Source organism: Macrotis lagotis, chromosome 1, assembly GCF_037893015.1.
Source record: "Macrotis lagotis isolate mMagLag1 chromosome 1, bilby.v1.9.chrom.fasta, whole genome shotgun sequence".
NCBI lineage: Eukaryota > Metazoa > Chordata > Mammalia > Peramelemorphia > Peramelidae > Macrotis > Macrotis lagotis.
The window spans coordinates 60,997,979-61,021,843 of record NC_133658.1 but is presented as its reverse complement, the minus strand read 5'-3'; positions in this window follow the sequence as shown (position 1 = coordinate 61,021,843).

The window sequence follows — 23,865 nt, the reverse complement described above, 5'->3', positions numbered from 1 at the left end:
AAGGTCTCATTGAAGAATTTTAGAACTGATTGAACAGCATGGTAGACATTGGCACAGGACTATCCAGCATGGCATGCCCTTATCAGTGAGGGGGCTGTACTCTATGATGTAGGCAGAATGGAAGCAGCTCAAAGGAAACATGACATAAGGTAAGTTTTGCATACCCACCCCAGGTGTTCATATGAACTATTTGTGCCCAACCTGTGGCAGAGCATTCAGAACTCATATTGGTCTAATCAAACACAGTTGGACACACTGTGATTTGTCTCAAACACAGTGATATTGTTTTGGTCTTCTTTGATAATGAAGGACAAGAAAGAACCCACCAACCAATATGGATCCATGGTTATACTTAATAGAACCTATATTAGAATGCTTTCTATCATGGGGGGAGGGGGAGGAAAGGGAGGAAAGAGGGAGAAAAATGCAAAACTCAAAATCTTGCAAAAATGATTGGTGAAAACTATCAATGCATGTGGCTAGAAAAACAAATTAAACTTAAATTTTTAAAAAAGAGATATTGTGTTGATCAAATCCCAAGTATTTGGCAATTGAGTGAATGTAGAGGAAGGATGGAAGAGGACAGAGTTGAAGCAAAGATGACTCCTATGTTTCCAACCTGATTAACTGGGAAGATGATGGTGCCTAATAGAAATAAGCAGAATAAAATTCCAGATATTGATGCATTGACTCAATTTACCAGCCACCCAAATAATGAATCTAGACTCCAGTATTTCTGCCAAGTAAACCCTAAATGAGATCACTCGGAGTCAAATATGATTGAAATGACTCAACAACAGCAACAGCATTAAAAAATTAAATTATAACAAAGAGAATATGGCTTCCATACCTCTGCAGCAACTATGGCTTTAGAATTTCACCTCCTGAATAGTGGGTGGGTAGAAGGGGAAGATATCCTAAGGAGGGTGTTTTGCTGAGTTTGTTTGTTTGTTTGTTCTGGTGTGAATGAATGACTGAATGAAAAAATATTTACTCAGTACTTTGTTATTGTTCAGGCATTTCAATCATGTCTGATCTTTGTGATTCCATTTGGATTTTTCTTGGCAAAAATACTAGAGTGTTTTACTACTTCCTTCTGCTCATTTTATAGAAGAGGAACTGAGGCAAGCAGGGTGAAGTGTCTTGGTCAGGTTCATAATATGAAGCCAGATTTGAACTCAGGAAGTTGATTTGACTCCAGGTCTGGCACATTATCCATTATACCACCTAGGGATATAAAATACATGTAGAGAAACGGTGACAGGGGAGAGATATTTTGGCTTGGAAAGTCACCTGGATGGTGAATAGAGCTATGGGGGCAATAGACTGATACACTTTCTCCAGAAATGATGATAGCATTGACTTGATTATGACTCCAGAACTAGAAATGATGGTGAGGGTAAAAAAAGGGGTAAGAGTTGGAAAGTGATAGAGAAATATTGAACTCAGAAGACCTAGGATTGAATACTAAAATTTATAGACTCATAGGATTTAGAGCAGGAAGAGACTTTCAAGGATATTTAGTTTGACCCCTTTGTTTTGAATATGAAGAAAATGAAATTTAAGTAGTTTGACTGACTTGCCCAGGGTCATGTAATAAGAAAAAGAACCCAGAAGACTCCACAATTGATGCTCTTTGTATCCTGTCATATTATTGTCTTGGACTGACCCTTTATTAGCCGTGCAACCTTAGACAAATCGCTTCCCCTTTCTTGGCCTCAATTTCCTTATCTGTAAAATGGAGGGGTCGGACTGGACGATCTGCGGACACACTTCTTTCTGTAACATTCTATGGTTCTGGTTCATGGTCATCAGAGCAGTGAAAGTAATAAAGGGGCAAGCCTATGAAATTTCCTTATCTCCTCGCCTCACCTGCTAGTTTGTACTATTTGGCAGTGATTGAAATGGGACAGGGAGATAGCCCCGTTCCAGCATGCAAAATTCATTTCATGAATATCACCCTCCAAAACTATCACCTGAGATTGTTTGACATAGTAACATGCATTTGGCCACATAAATTAGAATTCAGTCTGGTCTGATAATGGATAAAGTATTTACACTGGATTTAGAATCTCCTGTTCCTAGGTAAATGACATTGCGGTTTTCTTTTTCTTTTCTTTTTTTTTTTTGCATGATAACCCTGAAGTCAAAATGTAAAATTGTGAGACATAGCTTATGTAGGGAAGAGGCATCTGGTACTCAACAAATAATATAGGTTTTGGAATTTTTTTTACTGAGTTGATATGAAAAAAGAGAACAGACATTAGTACAATTTTTGTACTTACTATCAATACACAGCACATCAAGGTCCTATAATTTTGTCCATGTGTGTAATTTCTCCACCAATAGAGATCACAACTTCTTCATGCTATAGTAATAATAGCATTTATATGGCTTTAAGGTTAACAAAATGTTTTACATGTTATCTTATTTGATTCTCATGACAACCTTATTATTATCTTATTTTACTGATAAGTGAACTGTGGCAAGTATCAGTTAAGTTGACTTACCCAGTAAATATCCGAGGAAGGATTCGAAATCAGGTATTTCTTATTACAATTCCCATTTTCTGTCCCTGGAGTCACTAGTGAAAGTTTTCACGATTTCCTGTGACCAAAATATCTATTACCTTGGGATCCACCTTGCTTCTGGTGAGCTTCTCTGAATTTACCTAAGCTGGTTATCCCAAAACCAATATTCACTCTATTGCCAGATCTAAACTCAAAGGCTTTCCACCATAGTGGCATCTGTTCCTGCTTGTATCTTGCTGACACCTTCATTAGGGTGTTAGATATCAAAGAGGGAAGACTTTAGATGAAGCCCTGTTAATTTGTGGCCTCTATGATTAGCATATCTTTACTATAAAGTAGAAGTGGTGGTCCTCAGATGTGGAACATTGTATATATTCTTATATTTTTTCAATGAATTGATTATTTTGCTGATTTTTAAAATTTTCTCTTTTAAAAAAACTTTGTGTTCTGGCTTGTATTTTGGGGAGTAGGAATGAGAAAGGATAGAGGGGAGAAAATTTAGATGACATCAATAAAATTAATTTGAAAACATGCCTTTGCTGAAATTAGTTAAATTTAGGAAAGGATCAGCATTTTACTCACAATTAAGTGAATTGTGGTGCTGTCCCTCATCTCCCACCTCACTCTCCCTATCAGAGACTCAGGTCTGAGCCTACACCATCACCAATACCCTCCTAATTTAGGCTCCACAATAGAATGAAATGAGGAGCTCTCAAGTCATTGAATATTTAACATGAGGAAGTTTACTTTGCCCTAATAAAGCAGAACTCTTACAGAGAAGTGAAGGTTCTTTCTTCCCACTCCCTCTACAATCTCCTTAGGGAAATGGAAGGGTAAGGTCACCTGGGAGGTCTTCAGAACTCCATCAGCTCCTAGGGGTCTGGATTCCAAATGGTTGAGACTTGTTCAGCCCTTCCATGACCAGAAAACTGTCAGGGAATCTAGGCCACATTTAGTCCTAGGGGCAATTTTGTCCTAGACCTATCCCATTCTGATTGGAAACTGGTGAGATGGGGGAGGGGACAGGCTGTTTCAGGAAAACTAAGGTCAAACATGTAGGCCAATTAGAACTTCCTATTTTTTTAGATACCCCACCCCCGTATTATGGATACAAAGTTAAGAAACTTTATCAATGAAATGCTGGTCCTTTCACCCACTTATTCCTACTCCTACTCCAGGTCTGATCCTGAAAATCTGTCTATAAGGAAACACAGGCATGAGGAGGGGAATGTCCTAGGGTCCCAGTTATGTCTTTCATTTCAAGTGTGTGATCCCCAAAGTTAGCCTTCTGGGGAAGTGCCAATGCAATTCAAATAAACAAAAACCTTTAAAATTCCAGCTATGTGTAGAGAGCACTCTGGTAAGTACTGGAAGAAGAAATACAAAGTTTAGATAAGACAAAGCTCCTGAAGGTTATAGTCTAATCAAAGACTTGAATGTGAGGTGGACAACTTTAGATTGGCTGATCAACCTGGACCCTGATTATTCAGCAAATTGACCTAGGGTTCTATTTTGCTTCTGAATTTCTGTAGAATATAAGAACAGTATCATTGCCATATATCTTTAGATTTAGAATTGTCCTTAGTTTGAGAAGATTCTCTCAAGAGTTAGGTCTTGCAATCTAATAATAATGCTTGTCCTTTTTTTTTTTTTGAAGACTATAACATTAGGGAGGTGATGCTATGACAAGCATATGAATTGGATTTCAGTGAGGGGGTGCTGTGCTAAGTCACCAGCCTCAATTTCTCCTCCAGCGTCATCTGGGTTCAGTGGCTAGATATGAATCAAGATGACTGGAGATGATCCTGGATGCCAGGCAATCAGGGTTAAGTAACTTGCCCAAAGTCACATAGCTAGAAAGTGTCAGAGACTGGATTTGAACTCCCATCCTCCTGATTCCAAGACCAGTACTCTATGTACTGCACCATCTTGCAATCTAGATTGAGACTGGTAGACATTGCTCTAGAATAAACTTTCTAGGCTGTGTTGACTAGTACCTTTGCTGATGATCTCAACAAGAACTTGGTTATTTATCTAGTTGATTTTCTCCTCGGATGAGTTCTCTAATACCAATTTCCTCAGATATAATCAAGCTGAAACCTACTTCTTGCTTCTGGTTGAGGAACATGAGGTCTAGGTGAACTGAGCATGCATTGATTAAATTGCAAAGTTCTCCTGATGCCTTCAAATACATGATCTCTAACTTTCAAATCACTTTTGAATTATTGACTGAGTGGTTGGTTCATAGAGAAAATCAGCAGGTTTTTTAATAGACTGCCATTTTTAACATGCTCTAGAGCAGGGGTTCTTAACCTCTTCAACTGTGCTATGGACACATTGACAATCTGGTAAAGTCTATGGACCCCTCCTTAGAATAAAGTAGTTTTGGAGATTTTTTTTTAGGTTAGGGTTAGGGTTTGCAAGGCAAACGGGGTGAAGTGGTTTGCCCAAGGCCACATAGCTAGGTAATTATTAAGTGTCTGAGACCGGATTTGAACCCAGGTACTCCTGACTCCAAGGCTGGTGCTCTATCCACTACACCACCGAGCTGCCCCAATAAAGTAGTTTTTAAAAAATTTATAACTGAAAGAAAATGCTATATTTCAGGTAAAATTTGGTAAAAATAAAGAATTTTTTCTTCCATCCAAGTTCACAGTCTTCCCTAAAAGCTGTCCATGGACCCAAAAGGGCTTAACCCCTAGGTTAGAACTCCCTCTCTTGAATATTATTTTTATTTGTTGTAGATTGTTAAAAAAGCAATGGGCCAATCATGTAAAGTGAGAGTAGGGGAGAACCTTTCAACAATTGGAATACTGAATTAGTATTTACAAAATATTCAAAGGACTAAAATTATTTGAGTGAATTCTCTGTGGAGGGTTTATAGGAAAATTATGGACAAAAATCAGACATGCTAAGAAGATAGAGGCCACAATTTATACCATTGGAGAGAGTATCCAATGGAGCTCATGGTTTAATCAAATCATTAAGAAAGTAGACTGACAGTACAAATGATTTGTAGTTGAAATGGTTTTGTTTTAATATTCACGCCTAAGTACTGAAAAGCCCTGAAGAAGAGAAGGTTATATTTGTTTAATGAGTCTGTGAAAGCATGGAGAACCACTAGGTTGGCCTACTTGGAGACATTCTGTTTTCTCCCAACCTATTCAGGTCACAGACTATGACTGAAGTATTGTGTCCACTTTTGGGTTCCACATTTTTAAGATGTTGACAAATTGGAGCTGGTCTAGAGGAGGATAGCTAGAGAGGTGAGGGGTATATAGATAGTCATCATTTAAGCTCGAGAAGAGAAGGTGGAGTGAGGGAAGCATACGAACTATGTTTAAGTATGGAAGTGCCATTGGAAAATGTTAATAATATAAAAATGCTAGCACTGATAATGATACCTTGCATTCCTATTTTGCTTTGAAAAGCATGTTGCTACATTATCTCATTTTATCCTAAGCACAAATCTGTGAGGGAGGAACTAGATAGAATTATTCTGTTTGCCTTCAGAGGGAAGAAATAGGAACAATGGGGGAAAGTGGCAGAGAGGCAGATGTTGGTTGGCTATAAGGAAACACTCCTAACAATTAATTAGTTGTTCTAAAGCAAGGTAGGCAGCTGCCTCAGGAGCTTGTCAGTTCCTCTTCACTAGAGATCTTCAGTCCAAGTCTGAATGATTCTTGGGGGAGAATATTGTAGAAAGATTCCTGTTTAGATCCCGGAGATGCCTTCCAGTTCTGAGATTATATGAGTGTGACAGTTTACTCAGGTCCTTGGCTCTGCTTCTGAGAAGAAATGAGTAACATAGTGTATCTTTGCTGTCATGTTGATGAAGGGAAATGTCCCACACTCTGACTTATTTGGGTAAATGTTAGCCTGAGCTTGTGGTGGGAGGACACGAGCAGATATTAAGAAGCAAAGTGCTTTGATTATCAGGCAAATGAGGCAGTAATGTGAGATCAGGAGTGACAACTTCTCACCTCATTTCCAGAGGATGGAAGTGATTGGAGCACAGGAGTCAGCACACTCTTAGTTGGGAGAACCACTAATAGGGCTAAGCCAGGCCTGAAGGTGCCACTGGGATAGCAAAGACACTGACAAAGACGATGAAAAAGAAGAGAGGAAAAAAAGAACAAGAGTTGAGTGAACAGAGAAGGAAGAGAGGGGAAAGAGGAAGACACAGGATGGAGAATTGTATATAGGTAGGGAATACCATTACCTCTGGTACTCCTTAGCTTCACCACTGTTACAGGATTTTTATGCTCAGAGATGATCTTTGAGTTCATTTAGATAAACCCCTCATTTTACAGGTGCAAATACTTAACATTGGAGGATGGATTTGATTTGCCCTAGGCAGAGAGAAAATGGAAAGAGCCATGACCTGAACTTAGTTCCTTAGGTACCAAATCCAATGCTCTTGTCACCAGCCTTAGAACATAAGAAATGTTATACTGGCTCAGCCTCTAGCTCCATTTCATTTGCTATTGATTGGTGATGCCATCCTTACAGTTTATGTGCCCAGCTTCCCATGTTCATCACTCATTATGGTTCTGACATCTGTGATTTTGTTTAAATTTATCTTGAGCATATTAACATATTTACTTTCCATGAGACATGGGAGGTAATAAATTCAATAAACATTATTATTGCTGTTACTGTTGTGTGAATAAATATTTTCATTTATTTAGCTGAAAAATTTCCTCTATGAACTTCCAGGGGATGCTTTTCTAGCTGTAGTATTCTGGGACTTTGCGGAAAGGTCTCTGTTTATCTTATTTATGATTATAGGCTTTATTCAGATCTCTTCATTGCCTGTTGGGTTTTTACTATATATCTATCATCTATCTATCATCTATCTATCTATCATCTATCTATCTATCTATCTATCTATCTATCTATCTATCTATCTATCTATCATCTATCTATCATCTATCTATCTATCTATCTATCTATCTATCTATCTATCTATCTATCTATATCTGTTTGACTGATGGATGGTGCAGACTAGAGAGTCCTAAACTGTCCTAACCTCATAACCACTCCATTCCCTAGATCATTTTAATTGTCTTTTTTTTCTGAAAGATTAACTCTTGATTTTCTTGAGTAATGTTGGTCAAAACTACATTCAGTTTTTCCATCCAAGAGGCATTTATTAAGCATCCATTGTATGCAAGTTTCTGAAATATGTAGAGACAAGAAAGTGAACCTGTGATTTTGTTGTTATAAGAGAACATACAGACAAGGAAACTGAATCGTTGCAGGTTGGCTCTTTTGTGTGAAATTCATAGTTTTAGAATTGCCTAGAGCAGTGGTGTTCTGAATAGAAAGAGTGGTCCACTAAATGACACAACATGGATCCCTGAGGGCTGCGTGTTGAATTAGAAAATCATATATATTTATATATTTCTTTTTTTATAAAGATCAGATAGGGAAATCTGGTTCATCCCACCCTCAGGACTGAAGTGGGCTCCATAGGTTTGATACTTTCAGCTCATTTTAAAGAACTGAGGGGTGAAGTAACTTGTATAGACTTCCTTGACTGAGACATTGCACAGGTGGGATCTGGACCCAATTCTTTGTGACTTCAAGGCTGTCTCTCTTCTCTTTGCCTTCTCTTTTTCCCTCTCTCCTGTAGTCTTTCAATTATTGTTTTTTCTTCTTCTGTCTTGGTGCCTTAGATATGCTGCTGGCACCTTCAGACTTGAGCATACCATACTAGCTTCCATAGACTTTGGGATATAGAGAAAAAAAGATAAACATTTTCTACCCTCAAGGAACTTGCCTTCTCCTGGGAGATATCATATAAATATATAAATATGTAATCATTTGTAAATATCACCTGGATAAAAATAGTGATTATACATGCATGTGTAAGTATAAATACTATATATATATATATATATATATATACATATATATATATACCTTATCTAACCTAAATAGACCCTAATACTAACCTATATCTGATTATAATCCTACCAGACTCCTACCCAACATATATAACCTATATCTATTTCTCTTACATCTATTATCTATATAATCTGTCTATATAACATCCATTCATCCATCTATTGATCTATCACTCAATCATTCATCCATCTATCTATATCTGTCTATCTATCCATTCATCCATCTATCTAATCATCACCATCATCTCTATCATCTTTTTAATCTGTCTATATACTATCTATCTATCTATCTACCCATCTTTCTATCATAATTGGAGAAGGGAGGGATCACTAAAAACAAGAGGGTCTAGGAAAGGCTATACCATAAGCATAGTAAGAAAGGACCATAGCTTTAGAACTGGAAAGGATCATATAGTTCAAACCCTTCACTGGGGATGAGGAAACTGAGGCTTAGAGATGTATAATGTCTTTCTCAAGATGTCAGAGATAGTAGGTGGCAGAACTGAGTTAGAATCCAATTTCCCTTACTTCAAATCCAGTTCTACCCCAAAAGAAGATATTATGGTTTATCTTAGCTCTCTTTGTAGATGGTGCTCAGAATCTGGATTGGCCATTTGAAGTTATCTCTTCTGTCCTTATCCTTTTGACATTGTACTATATCTACCAATGACTGAAGTCAAAATGTCAGGACCTTTCTCTTCAACCAATAAGCTGAATTATTCAGGAGAGGAAAATTAAAAATGTTTTGGAACTTTAAAATCCAAAAATTATATGGTGTCTAGGAACATGCATTAGAGAAAGAAAAGGCAAACCACTCTAGCATCTTTGCCAAGAAGAACCCAAATGGGATCACATAGATTAAGACATGACTGAATAACAAGGAATGTACAAGGAGATTGTAAAGTGATTTTTCTGGGTTAAGATGGAAGAGAATGACATAGGAATTTCAAAGAAAAACCCTTGGCTCTTTTGCCTTGGCTCTTTGACTTGTAGCTTCTTTCTCCCCCATTCTTTGCTCTTTGGAGCCCCATTCCTTTCTCCCATGGCCTCATTTCCTCTGCTTTGAGTACTTCTCTTTTTCCATTGTTCACCCTCCTTGGTGAATTCCAAGAAATCATTGTCTCTAAATGGACCCACTGCTTTACTCTGGAGTGTGGAGCTGCCCATCAGGTACAGCAAACTGGGACAATTGCTCTGAATCTGCTCCAGGGACCAGGGAATGAAGGAGGTTGCAATGCAAACTGATGCTTTTGAAAGAATCATCAAGTAGCCTTTCAAGGGGAAGAGAGAGAGAGGGGCTACATGATACCCTCTTGTGACAGCTACACCCTTTCTTTCCTTTAGGATTCCTTTGGCATTCATTCAAACTGATTTCACCTGGGTTACATTAATGATGTAGTATGGATGATCACTTGGTTTGCCTCTGGCCTAAATCCCTTTAGGGAGGGTCCTGGTGTATAGATAGGCATGAATCTCCAACCCATCGAATCTAATCATTTTCCATGAGAGATTAATATTTTAAACCCATAAAGAAAAGTTCAGAAAAAAATGGTCAATCAATAAATAAACATTTATTGAGCACTTTCTATTTGCCAGACACTGGGCTAAATGCCGGGGATTCAAAGACAATCCCTGCCCTCAACTATCTAATGGATTAGAAATTAGGAAAATATGAACATTCATATGATCTTTAGCATAATGTTCATGGGAATATTATTGAACCATTTTGAGCCACTATCCCTTGCATGGGAGACCTGTTATGAGGAATTTTGTTAGAATTGCATAAATCAGTATGTTTCCATGATCCAAGCTACCCTTTCAAGCATGACACTGAATTGGTCACAACCATTGCCACATAGGGTGGAAATTTTCCTCACTCTCCTCCTCCCTAGAATGGAATTCTCCCGGTTCTATCACCTGATCTTTAAAATTTTTTTTAAACTTCTAAATGGATCTGTGATCTCATCAGTGAGGCTACTCCCTTCATTAAGGATCTATGATCTTCAAAGCCTGTGAGCTTCTATTCTGCAGAGGTTCTACTCAAAGTGCCAGGGGTCATCTTCTAGGTTGATTTTATTATGTCAAAGCTTATCCTGTTTATCTCTTAATTCATCAGTGTCAAAGCATCAACCCAACTCTTTTTCCATTCATCATGTATTTGACAATGCAAGTCATCATTGATTGGTAACTACAGTCTCATGCTCATCACTGGTGATTTTAGTCCATCTGAGCTGAGAAAGTTTTATTTTTTTCCCCTCATCCTATTTGTGAGTTCAAATATTCACCAACTATCCTCCCAAATCCTCTGATTACTTTGTTTTGTGATGTAAGAAACTGAGAAAGGTAACTAAAGTGGCTTCTCTAAACATAATGAATGCTCATTAAATGCTTGTAGATAGAGTGCTGGATCTGTGGTCAGGAAGACCTGAATTCAAATCTTACCTCAAACACTTAACTAGCTGCAAGATCCTGGGCAAGTCACTTCACTTCTGTTTACTTTAGTTTCTTTATCTATGAAATGGTTTTGATAATAATAGCCATTTCCCACGGTTGTTGTTAGAATAAAATAAGATATTTGGAAAGCACTTTTTCAAACCTTGAGGCAGTTTATACAAACTATTATTATTGTTGTTGATTGAGTGAATATCACATCCCAGTTCAGATAGCAATCTGTGAACTGAATTCATGCGTTTAATTATGACTCAAGTAGTACTGGTGATTCTCAGGGGCAGAGAAGTGCATTAGAAAAACTTTCTTTTGGAGTCAAGGACCTGTGTTCAAGTCCCATCTCTCAGGTTCGTCTCTGTAGATCTCAGTTTTTTTCTCTGTTAAATTAGGGGATTAGTCTACATTGTCTCTGAGGAATTTTCCAATTTTATTATGCTCCTTTGAGGCCTACAATAGGAACTATATATGTGTGCTGTGGACTTGGGAGACACTTATGTTTTTTCTTGGACATAGAAAGAATGTTGGATTGATATAGTCAAAGACATCTAGATTTGAATCCTGCCTCTGACCCTTACTTACTAGATCATTTACTTAATCTTCTTCAGTGTTGTTTTCCTCATTTGCAAATAGAGATGACAACACATATGTGACATGTATCATCACAGGTTTGTCTTGAAGCTCAAATGAAGTAATATTTGTAAAGGGTTTTTACCAGGCAAGTCTTAGTTTTTTTAAAAATATTTATATATTAGCTGTTATTGCTGGTACTTTAGAGACCTTTGCTTTTTCCCACCACCATGTTGATTTGCAAGAATGAACATAATGCCCAATTGTATTATTAGAACAACACAAAACCACTCCAATATTTTTGCTAAGAAAATCCCAAATGGGCCATGGAGAATTGAACATGTCAGAAATGACTCAACAACAGCAACACATAATTCTTAGAGTTTGTTTATTTTTACAATTAAATGCACATAAAACTTGGAGAAGCTAGTCATTTAATAGATTATTTTGATCTCATTTAAGAGAAGCATAAGGTTGGGTGGTACAGTGGATAGAACCTTGGATCTACAGTCAGGAACCAGATTTATATTGTGGCTTGTGTGATCCCATTTGGGTTCTTCTTGGCAAAGATGCTAGAGTGGTTTGCTCTCCTTTTCTTTATTTAAACTAAGTATGAATGACATACCTGCATCAGCCTCTAAGCAGGTGGCTGCTTTCCCTATGTACTCCCAGAACCCTATCTATCAGACTTTTAAATATATATATATATATATATTTTTTTTAACTAATTAACTAATTTTAACTAATTAACTAATTCTTTGCATTCTGGATCTCAGTTTCTTCATAAGTAAAAGAATCAGACTTCTAGGGTTCTTTCCGGCTCTAAATCTCGGTTCCTATGCAGTATGCTAATACCCTAATTATAAGAAAATGGAATGATTGTATACCTTTGATCGCTCATTATTGAAAAGTATCCAGTCAATATGAATGATCTGAGGTCATTCAATGTTCTTGAATGGATTGGCTTTTCTCTCATATCTAAAAGGTAAAGACTATTTGGCCTTTTCCCTGTTACAATATGAAAGACCATCAGGTTTTGTGATTATCAAATTGAAAGAGACTTTAATAATGATTTAGTTGTTCCTTCCCTTTCCTTTTTTTAAAAATTATTTTAGCAGAGATTAAAAGCAATGGAAGATGAAGAAGCAAGAAGAGTTACATATCGACATGTAGTTGATGAATTTGCGGTCAAAGTCAGCCAGAGGCCCTGGACTCAAGTCCTAGTTCTCCTATTTATTAGTAACCTTTGTCAAGTTACTTCCTGGGCTTCAGTTTCCTCATATGTAAAACAAGAAGGTTGAACTAAGGCCATTTTTAAGTTCTAATTCCTATGACTAGACTCACCTTCCTTCACCCGCTGCCATGAACGGAGGTGTGGTGGCTCTAATAAGAACAGTTCAGATCCTCGTCATCTCTAGCCTAGAGTATTATAATAGCCGCCTAATTCCTGGCTCATGCCTCTTCCTTCTCTCCAGGCTGCAAATCATGTCATCGTCAAAGTCATATGCCTACAGCTCAGGTTTAAAACCATGTCCCTCCCCTATTTAGTAAACTCTGGTGGCTCCTAATTCACTGTCATCTCTTCTCTTTCATGGAAAGCCCTTCACAGCTTGTCTTCACCTACCTTTCCAGTCCTATCCTATATCACCATTAACACACTCCTCCAGTCAAACTGGAATTCTTGTTGCTTGTCACACATGATCTCCCATCTTCTCTTTCCCTGTCCCACTATACTGGTTATCCATACCCCTTCCCCCCACTCTGGAATGTACTCTCAGCTCATCTCTGTGTCTTTGATGCTTTTGTTCTCTTTAAAATTCTGCTCAAATACAACCTTCTACATAAAATATTTCTTCATCTCTCTCCCCTCAGATACACAAGAGTGTCCACCTCTTTTCATCCATTCTGGTGCCATATCCTTCCACTCTGTCTCTTCCTCCTCTGGTCTCCAATGCTCATTTAAGCTCCAATGCTCTCCTTTTCTTTATTTAAACTAAGTACGAATGACGTACCTGCATCAGCCTCTAAGCAGGTGGCTGCTTTCCCTATGTACTCCCAGAACCCTATCTACTCTAGACTGGCAGGCACCCTTTGGCAGGTTGAGCACTGGCAAGGACTGTCCAACCCCTTTGGTTTTCAGTAGTGCAGTTAGTCATGCTGGATGCAAAGGTCTTTCCTCCATACCCTTCCCCTCTTCTAAATTTCTCTATTTCTGTTGCAGGTACCCTCATCCTTCCAGTCACCCAGATTGGAAACCTAGATGTTATCTTCACTCTCATGTTATAGATTCAACCAGTTGCCAAATCCTGTTATTTCTGTCTCCACATCTTTTCTGTTTTCAAACAACCAGCTAAACCCTCATGATCTACCCATTAGGCCAATGGTATCAAATTCAAAGAAAACCAAAGATGTATACAAAATTATCCCAGTGGGCAGCATATTGACTTAGATTTAAAATGTAGTGTCATCTATGTTTTGTTGTATATTTTTATTTTGTTAAATATTTCCCAATTACATTTTTTTTGCAAGGCAGTAGGGTTAAGTGACTTACCCAATGTCTCACATCCAGGTAATTATTAAGTGTCTGAGGTCAAATTTGAACTCAGGTCATCCTGGCTCCTGAGCCAGTGCTCTATCCACTGCACCACCTAGCTGCCCCTTCCAATTATATTTTAATGTTGTTCAGAATGCCCTTGGGAGTTTTGCAGGTGAGTTTGTTGTTTATACTTCTGCTCTAAGACATTGTAACAGACTTTTAAATATATATATATTTTTTAACTAATTAATTTATTTTCCAATTGCATGCAAATGTCGTTTTCAATATCCATCCTTTTGCAAACTTTTGAGTTCCACATTTTTCTACCCTCCTTCTTTCTGCCCCCCTTGCCCCCATAGCAGTAAGCAATCTGAAATAGGTTGTACAAGTATAATTAGATGTAACACAATTTCAAATTAGTCATGTTGTGAAATAAAAATTAGAACTAAGGGGAAAAACAAGAGAAAGAAAAAAATAATAACAAGTTTTTAAAAATGAATGTAGTATCCTTTGCTCTGCAAAATTCATAGTTTTTTTCCTCTGGGTGTGGATGGCATTTTACTTAATAGGTCTCTCACAATTATCCTTGTTCACTAAACTGCTGAAAGAAGTTGTGTACAACATAGTTGATCATCTCACAGTATTGCTGTAAGTATGTACAATGCTCTCTTGGTTCTGCTCACTTCACTTAGCATCTTTCCAGGTTTTTCTGAAGTCTTCCTGCGCATGATTCCTTCTAAAATTCATATACTGTAACTTGTTCAGTGATACCCCAATTGATGGGCATCCCCTCAATTTCCAATTCTTTGCCAATACAAAAAGTGTCACTATGAATATTTTTGTACATGTGGGTCTTTTCCTCTTTTTTGTGGTCTCTTTGGGATATAGACCTAATAGTGGTATTGCTGAATCAAGGAGTATGCATAGTTTTATTGTCCTTAGGGCATCGTTCCAAATTGCTCTCCAGAAAGGTTGAATTAGTTCACAACTCTAACAACAGTACATTAACAGTCCATTTCTCATTGAAGCATAACATATTCTGCTCTAGTCTTTTACTTTCACCCTGTGTATATCTTTTTGCTTCAAATGTGTTTCTTTTTTTAAAACATTTTTTATTTAGGGCAATAGGGTTAAGTGACTTGTACAAGATCATATAGCTAGGCAATTATTAGGTATCTGAGGCCACATTTGAACTCAGGTCCTTCTGACTCCAGGGTCAGTGCTCTATCCACTGCACTACCTAGCTGCCTCCTAAATGTAAACAATGTTGTAATACTCTTGTAAACAATATTATAATAGACTCTTAATTGATTGATCTCCCTGACACAGATCTCTTCTTCCTTCAATCCATTCTTCCCTTGGATGTCAAAATGATTTTTTTAAAGCACAGGTGTGACCGTGTTGCCTTCTGTCCCAATGAACTCCTTTGACTCAATTCACAAGTAGGATAAACTATTAATTCATCTTTATCTCATCCTTTTTTCAATGCCTACTTTTGTTATATAGATAATTATTAGTTTATGAGTTATTGTTCAGTCATTCTGGACCAGATGGCTTTGGAGGAGAAAGTACAGTACGAGTACTGAACAGTATCCGCTTACTTAAATCCAGTTTACTTACATATCATGATATCACCTCCTGGATGTCTTAGTTTCCTTTGAGAATGAAGGACAAACAACAGCAACAGCAATGATATCCAAGTCTTCATGACCCCGCGGACTATACTATTAATAGGTTTTTCTTGACAAAAATCCTGGAATGGTTTACCATTTCCTTCTCCAGTGAATTGAGGCAAACAAAGGTTAAATGATTGGCTTCAGTTCACACAGCTAGTAAGCATCTGACGTCAGATTTGAACTCAGGTCTTCCTGATTCTAGACCCAGTGCTCTATCCAATGAGCTAGACTAGACTAGTTGCTTAATTTAGGAACACAATTATATAATTTATAAATAAATCAATATAAGATATTGGCAGTATATGCTCATAATTTTTACTGATGGGGATATATGATCAAGAAAAGTGTAGACACTACTATCTAGGCTATGGATCTTGGGAGCTCAAAGTGTATTTTCTCTGACTGACTTGTCCATTAGGTTTGTTTTGAATGTGATCTTGTCTTCCCTTATTAAAATATGGAAAGTGTTTGCATGTGTTTGTGTGTGTGTGTGTGTGTGTGTGTGTGTGTGTGTGTGTTTGTGTGTGTGGTATGTTGGGTGTGGGGGAAGAGTTGGCCAAGAAGCAGAATCTCCAATGGAGAAGGCATAGAGGTGGGGTGTGTTGTTGTGATGACCCAGCAAAGTGGATGTTAGATGAATCAATACTCAGGTCGCATTAATCTCAACTATATTGTTGTGGATAGAATGTTGGCTAATCAAGAATGGAATTGCGCAACCAGGTATCCTGTCACCCCAAGATCTCATGTTCTGGCTCCACTCTACCAATCTGAGATATCAAAAATCTCCAGTCAGAAAATAATACCCCAATTGACCATCACTGAAGTTTAGTGCCTTCTTTCATGGTACATTTTCAGTCTCCCCAGCTCTGACTTTATAAGCCAGAACTTTCTTCCCGTAGGGTGGGTCACTACCATTTCCACTGCAAAGTCAGCTCTGTTTCCTGTCCTCAGTCTCAGGGTCACTATTGCCTGCACATAATTCCCAGTTGGGATCACCATCTGCATTTTTCCCTCTCTCCAGGTTAGGAAGTCCTGCAGAGCTATTTAGCAGCATGAGAGAGATGGGATTAAGCCAAAGAAGGGCAGCTCCCTTTCCCTCCAGCCACCCAGTGAAATTCCTATCAACTGCCCTCAAGGATCCTTCCTTCCACACATGGAGCCTCTTCCCTGCCCTCAACTCTCCACTCTCTTCTTTCCTTGTCATTTGCTCCTAGAAGGAGGGCTGTCCACCATGATTAAAGTTGATTCCACAGCCTTTGCTGTATCCCCTTTAAACCTCCTGATGATTCCTGTCCCTTGTAGGCTAGCTGGTTTAAGAACCCCTGACCTGGGAAAACTGCTCTCTACTGCCTAGGTCCCCACTTCAGGTAAGTGGTGAAGCTGGGGATCTGGGGGGCTGGTTTCTCTCTTTCCCTGCCCCCCTGCCAAGGAGCTGCCCATGCTGCCTTCAGGCTCTTTCCTATCTTTGCTGGCTTTCAAGAAAGCATCCCCTAAAGTCATTCATCTTAAAAGACTGGACAAAAGGGTGATACCATCCTGGAATATGGGATTTTTGAGAGATAGTGTAGGGTAGTGAAAAGTGCAACCAATGTAGAGTCAGAAGAACCCAAGTAAGTTAATTTTTTGGAAGTCCATATTTATGTTTAGAACTTCCTTTTTCTCTTTCTCTCTTTCCTCCTCCCTTCCTTCCTTCCTCCTCCTCTTCTTTCTTTCTTTCTTTCTTTCTTTCTTTCTTTCTTTCTTTCTTTCTTTCTTTCTTTCTTTCTTTCTTTCTTTCTTTCTTTCTTTCTTTCTTTCTCTCTCTCTTTTCTTTTCTTTTCTTTCTTTCTTTCTTTCTTTCTTTCTTTCTTTCTTTCTTTCTTCCTTCCTTCCTTCCTTCCTTCCTTCCTTCCTTCCTTCCTTCCTTCCTTCCTTTCTTTCTTTCTTTCTTTCCTTCTTTCTTTCTTTCTTTCTTTCTTTTTCTTTCTTCTTCTTCTTCTTCTTCTTCCTCTTCTTCCTCCTCCTCCTCCTTCTTTCTTCTTCTTTCTTCTTCTTCCTAAATGTACTAGTTGTGCCCTGTGGGCCTTTTAGCTTTAATATCATTTGGTTCTTTGAAATAGCATTGGATTTTGGGTTGGGTGAATTAGGTTCTACTTCTGGCTCTGTCCCTATGATCCTAATAAGAGGTCATGTCTCCAAATAAATTTCTAATGGCAAAATTTTAGATATTAACAAAATACCTAATCTCATCTCCCTCAAGATATAGACCATAAACTTTTTGCTTCCAGATAATGCTAGTCCTGTTCAGATGTTGACCTCAGTTTCTTGCACAAAAAATAACGATGCCTGTCAAATATATTTACCTTATGGTTTACAAAACCCTCTATGTACATAATCTTCCTGGATCCTCACAATGACCCTATGAAGTTCTAGTAGATGTTTTATTGTCCCCATTTTAAAGTTAAAGAAATTGAGGCTCAGGGGATGAAGTGCTTTGTTTGGTTTCATGCAACTATTTGGTAGTATGGTATGGGTTTTTGGACTCCAAATCTAGTCTATCAGATTTTTAATTCCTTGAGAAAAGAGACTGAACTCTCTCTGTCTCTGTCTCTGTCTATCTCTGTCTCTGTCTTTGCCTCTATCTCTCTCTGTCTCTGTCTGTCTCTGTTTCTGTTTCTGTCTGTCTCTGTCTGACTCTGTCTGTCTGTCTCTGTGTGTCTCTATCTCTGTCTCTCTTTCTCTCATCTTCTTTTGTATTCCCAGCATTTAACACAGTGCTTAACCTATCATAGATACATAGTCATTTGACTTGTTCGTTTCAGAATACCATGGTGCCATTGATTGGTTGAATAATCACGGTAGCTTCTGTTTCTTTTTTTGTCCCTTTGGTTTTTGCAAAGTAATGGGATTAAGTGACTTGTCCAAGGTCATACAGCTAAGTAATTAAATGTCTAAAGCCGGATTTAAACTCAGGTCCTCCTGACTCCAGGGCCAGTGCTCTATCCATAATAGCTTCTATTTCTATAGCACATAGTACTTATTAAACAATGTACTAAGTGATTTACAATTATTATCTCACTTAATCCTCACAACAACCATGGGGGGAGGTATTATTATCACTTTCATTTTACAGATAAAGAAACTGAGACAAACGGGTTAAGTTACTCGCCTGGGGCCACACATTAAGAGTCTGAGGCCATATTTGAATTCAAGTCTAACCCACTCTAGGTCAGCATGTTATTTATTATGCTACCCGGTTGATCCTAATGAGTCTCTGCAAAGCTGTAACTATATTCTAATTTTCCTACAGATAAGGATAAAGATCCCTTTTAAAGTAAACAAAACCTGAGAGACCATGTAGCCAACCCTTCATTCCTCTCATCCCCCTATCTTACAGATGAAGAGACAGAAGTCCAAAGAAGTGAAGAGATTTTCCAGATTAGCCCATGGCACACTCAAGTCTTGTTTCCTGTCCAATCTATATTCCTTTGGCTCCAGAATCTCTGCCTGTATCCTATACACAGAATCTCATATATCTGAGAATCACAGCACTCGCACATAGTAGGTGCTTTTGTCTCCTGACCCCTAGTCCAATCTATATTCCTTTGACTTTAGGATCTCTGCCTGAACCTTATCCTTAGAGTCTCACATACCTGAGAATCACAGTACCTGTATGTAGTAGGTATCTTTGTCTTCTGACCCCATCCAATGTATATTCTTTTGACTCCGGGATCTCTGCCTGAGCCCTATCCACAAAATCTCATATATCCTAAAATCATAGCACTTGCACATAGCAGGTGCTTCACCAATACTTGTTAAATTTTCCTGAATTTGGTCCCCAGAAAGAGATCACAGGGAAACAGATGAAGTGCCAAAGGATGGGTGGACCCTGTGGCAATGAGTCATGGAGCCTGTTTGGCTCGCTCTGATTTGGGTCAAACATGAAACAGGAAATTATCTGATTCCTAATTCAACCCAAAGAGAGTGCAGTGCATTTGGTTCTTCTCCAGCTGTGTGTTTGCAGTCAGTCAGGTGTCAACCAGGCTGACTTGGTCCCTACCGAGCTTTTTGGCAGGTTATTCCAAAATTGATTTCTGCACCGATTTATACAATTTATCCATTAGTCACCTGGTATAGTAAGAAAGTGCCCTGAACTTGAAGTCAGAAATTCAATTTGAGAGCCCAGCCTGGTTACATAGCCAAGCCATCACAGACAAGTCATTTGGCTTCTCGGAGGCCTCAGTTTCCTCACCTATAAAACGGGCACAGAAACACCTGCTCTACCTGTCATACAGGGTTGTTTACTTAATTATGATTGCATTACAGAGTTGTTGGGAACCTCAAAAGGCATCTAATTCAAGACAGGATTTTCTCTACCATCTTCTGACAAGTGAGATTAGTAGTTGTTTGTCTTCAGCTTCTTCAAAGATCTATTATTTCATCAGTATGAATAATTCCTTTACTCACAAAGATCACAATGATGCTACAATTTTTGGATTACTTGTGACTGAAAAAAAAATCATCTCCCTTTAGCCAAACCAGTAAAAGCCCCCTATGAGAGACATGAAAGAAGATACATCCTTGTATGAGAGATGACTAGGATTATACTGAAAACCTCTCCAGCACCATGGGACTCTCCCTGCTGGGAAGGCCTTGAGAACTCTGGGTTACCATCCCATTACAATGAGGCATTAGGGTAGGATTGCAGTGGCATGAGATTTGTTATGAGAACCAAGTGAAAAAAGTTATTGACACAAACTACATACTGCTAAATGAATGAAAAGGGGCTTACCATCCACCCCCACCAAGCCACTTTTCTAAAGGTAGTCTCAGTGACAAGTGGGATTAATAGGACATTTTGTCAAACAGTCAAAATGGAAAGAAGAGGTTATGTTGAAGGGGGTGTTTCTCTAAGGTATACTGAGAGCTTTAATCCTGGGGCATATGACTTCCAGATCTGCTTAGAGCTTTTGCAGTTAGCAACATTTTTCCTTGTCTTGAATTAGCTATCTGGTTCAAGTTTTAGGGGAGAATTGAATTTTCTTAGCAAAAATTCAATAACTTCTCTGCTTCCCTTCAAATACAAGTATATATAGAAAATATATTGAAACTGCTGTGATTTTTTATAAAAAGACCATATCGAATTATACAAAATATTTCTGTTTACCCCTTTCTTCATCATTTTATCATTTAAATAATAATTGACAACTGTATATGGTGCTTTTGGAAGCATTGTTTTACAATTTAAAGAACAATAGCTCACAACTGTATATGATGCTTTTGGAAGCATCTTTCTCCCTTCTTCCCTTCCTCCCTTTCTCCTTCCCTCCCGCTTTTCCTTCCTTCCTTCCTTCCTTCCTTCCTTCCTTCCTTCCTTCCTTCCTTCCTTCCTTCCTTCCTTCCTTCCTATCTCTTTCTCATCTCTCTTTCTCTCTTTCTCTTTCTTTCTTTCCTTCTTTCTTTCTTTCTTTCTTCTTCCTCCCTCCCTCTCTCTCCCTCTCCCTCTCCCTCCTTCCCTCTTTCCCTCCCTCCCTCACTTCCTTCCCTTCTTTTTGTCTGTCTGTCTGTCTGTCTCTCTCCCCTTCTTTCTTCCTTCCAACAAAAAGAATGATTCACAATTTTTTGAAGATTTCAGGTACACACATAACACCTTTATTCCTTTTAATGGCTTTAATTGAAATAATTCACTGATCACCTTCTGAAAGGGATCCCAAAATGAAGATGCTAAGGAATATTGTAGTTAAACTCCAGAATTATCAGATCAAGGAGAAAATCCTACAAGTGGTCAAAAAGAAGCAATTCAAATACCAAGGAGCCACAGTCAGGATTACACAAGACCTGGTTGTATCAGCATTAAATGGTTCAAAGGACCTGGAATATGATATTCCAGAGGGCAAGGGAGTTTTGATTACAGCCAAGAATCAACTACCCAGCAAAATTAAACATACTTGTTCAGGGGAAAAGATCAACACTTAATGAAATAGTGATTTCCAAACTTTTCTGATGAAAAGATTGGAGCCGAATAGAAAGTTTGATCTCCAAACAGGAGATTCAAGAGATACATGAAAAGGTAAACAGGGGGAAAATTGCTATTCAATAAGATTGAACTGGTTACATCCCTTCCTGGGAGGAAGATTCTTATAACTCTTGAGAACTGTAATTTGAGGGAATATACTTAGACTGAAGTTAGGGACATACATTGATTTTTATGGGATGATTTTATAGGATGGTTTTAAAAAAATAAAGACATTAAAAAGGGAGATTATAATGAGATGGGAAGAAAGAGGAGGCAGAATGGGGGTAAATTACATCACATGAGAAGGCGCAAAGGACTATTGCAGTACCGGGAAAGAAGGGAGGGGATGAGAACTGCTTGAATCTTACTGTTATCAGATTTGACTCAAAGAGGAAATAACACATATACTCATATTTAGAAATTTCTCTTACCCTTCGAGTATTAGGAGGGGAAAGGAGAAGAAGGGAAGAAGGGACTGAGAGAAAGGAAGGAAGGAAGTAAGAAGGGGAAAAGGGAAAAGGAAAAAAAAGGAAGGGTGGCTGAGAGAAGGGGAGATAGATTGAAGGAGGCAATATTCAGAAGCAAAACACTGGAGAGGAGGGATAGGGTGAAAGGAAGGAAAAATATCTAATGGTACTGGGAAGTAGATTGTGCATGTGTTATCTCTATTTTACAGATAAAGCAAAATCAGCCTCAGAGAAATTAAGTGACTTATCCAAGATCACACAATCATGCCAAATTCAGGATTTGAACTCCCAACTCCAAGATCAACACTCTTTTCATTATACTCTTAATACATTAGATGATTCAGCCTAAATGCAAGTTGTAACCCTCCCACCCCCCTACCCTCCACCTCATGTTTTAGAAAATAATTTTTCTGGGTTGTTATGATCAAAACCTAGTGGCCAACCTGGCTGAGTTAGGTTAGTTCTGGGATGCCAGCCACACTAGTCACTATGTGTTCAGTCTTTTGGGCTTAATAACACCTGCTAAAGTTCATCCTCTGTTGGCACTGCCTTCAAGAGCCCTGTTTCAAGTCTCTCTCTATTTAGTTCCTTCCTCCATTCCGTTGTCTAAGTTAATCTCCCCAAAATACAAGTCTGACATGTTACTACTCTTTAAACTCCAATGACTCTCCATTATCTTCAGTATCAGATATAATAATATTGATAGTTGACATTTATATATACTTAAAGGTTTACAAATATCTCAGTTGATCCTCATATATATCATGGGAGGCTGGTGTTTTTCAGTCATTATTCAGTTATATCCAAACTCTTTGTTGGATCCCTTTACTTGGCAAAAATGAAGGAGAGGTTTACTATATACTTGCTCAAAACATTTCATAGATGAGGAAATTGAGGCAAGCAGTGTGAAATGACTTGCCCAAGGTCACACAGTTTCTAAGGTCAGATTTGAATTCAGGAAGATGAGTTTTCTTGACTTCAGACCAAGCACTCTATCCACTATAGTGTCACTTAGCTGCCCCAATATCTAGTATCCAGTAAAGAAATGTCCTATGTAAGGAATATCAAGGAGATGGGGGTTGGTGAGTGGAAGAGTATGGGATGAAGGGAATAAGATGAAAGAAGACTGAAATAGTAGGAAGGTCTTTTAAAAGTCAAATGGAAGATTTCATATTTGATCATGAAGGTCATAGGGAGCCACTGAATAGGAGGGGGACATAGTCAGATGAGTAGAGAATGAACTGAAGGGAGGAGACCTGATGCAGAGACTAATCAGAAGACTTTGCAATAGTACAGGATAATGGAAGTGTCAGAGAAAAGAAGGGGGCATCACAATGAGGAATCACAAAGATAGAAATGTTGAGGTTTGAAAACTGATTGGACATGTGGGTTAAGAATGAGAAGTTAGGGGCAGCTAGGTGGCGCAGTGATTAGAGCACCAGCCCTGGAGTCAGCAGTACCTGACCTCAAATCCAGCCTCAGACACTTAATAATTACCTAGCTGTGTGACCATGATCAAGTCACTTAACCCCACTGCCTTGAAAAACCTAAAAAAAATAAAATAAAAAGGGGGACATGAACGTGATATATGAATGTTACGGATACTCTATAAGAAACCACTAGTGATCAAACTTTTGAGAAGCATGGAAAGAATTACAGGATCTGATGCTGAATGAAGAGAGCAGAACCAAGAGAACAATGTATACATTAACATTTTGAGTTGATCAATTATA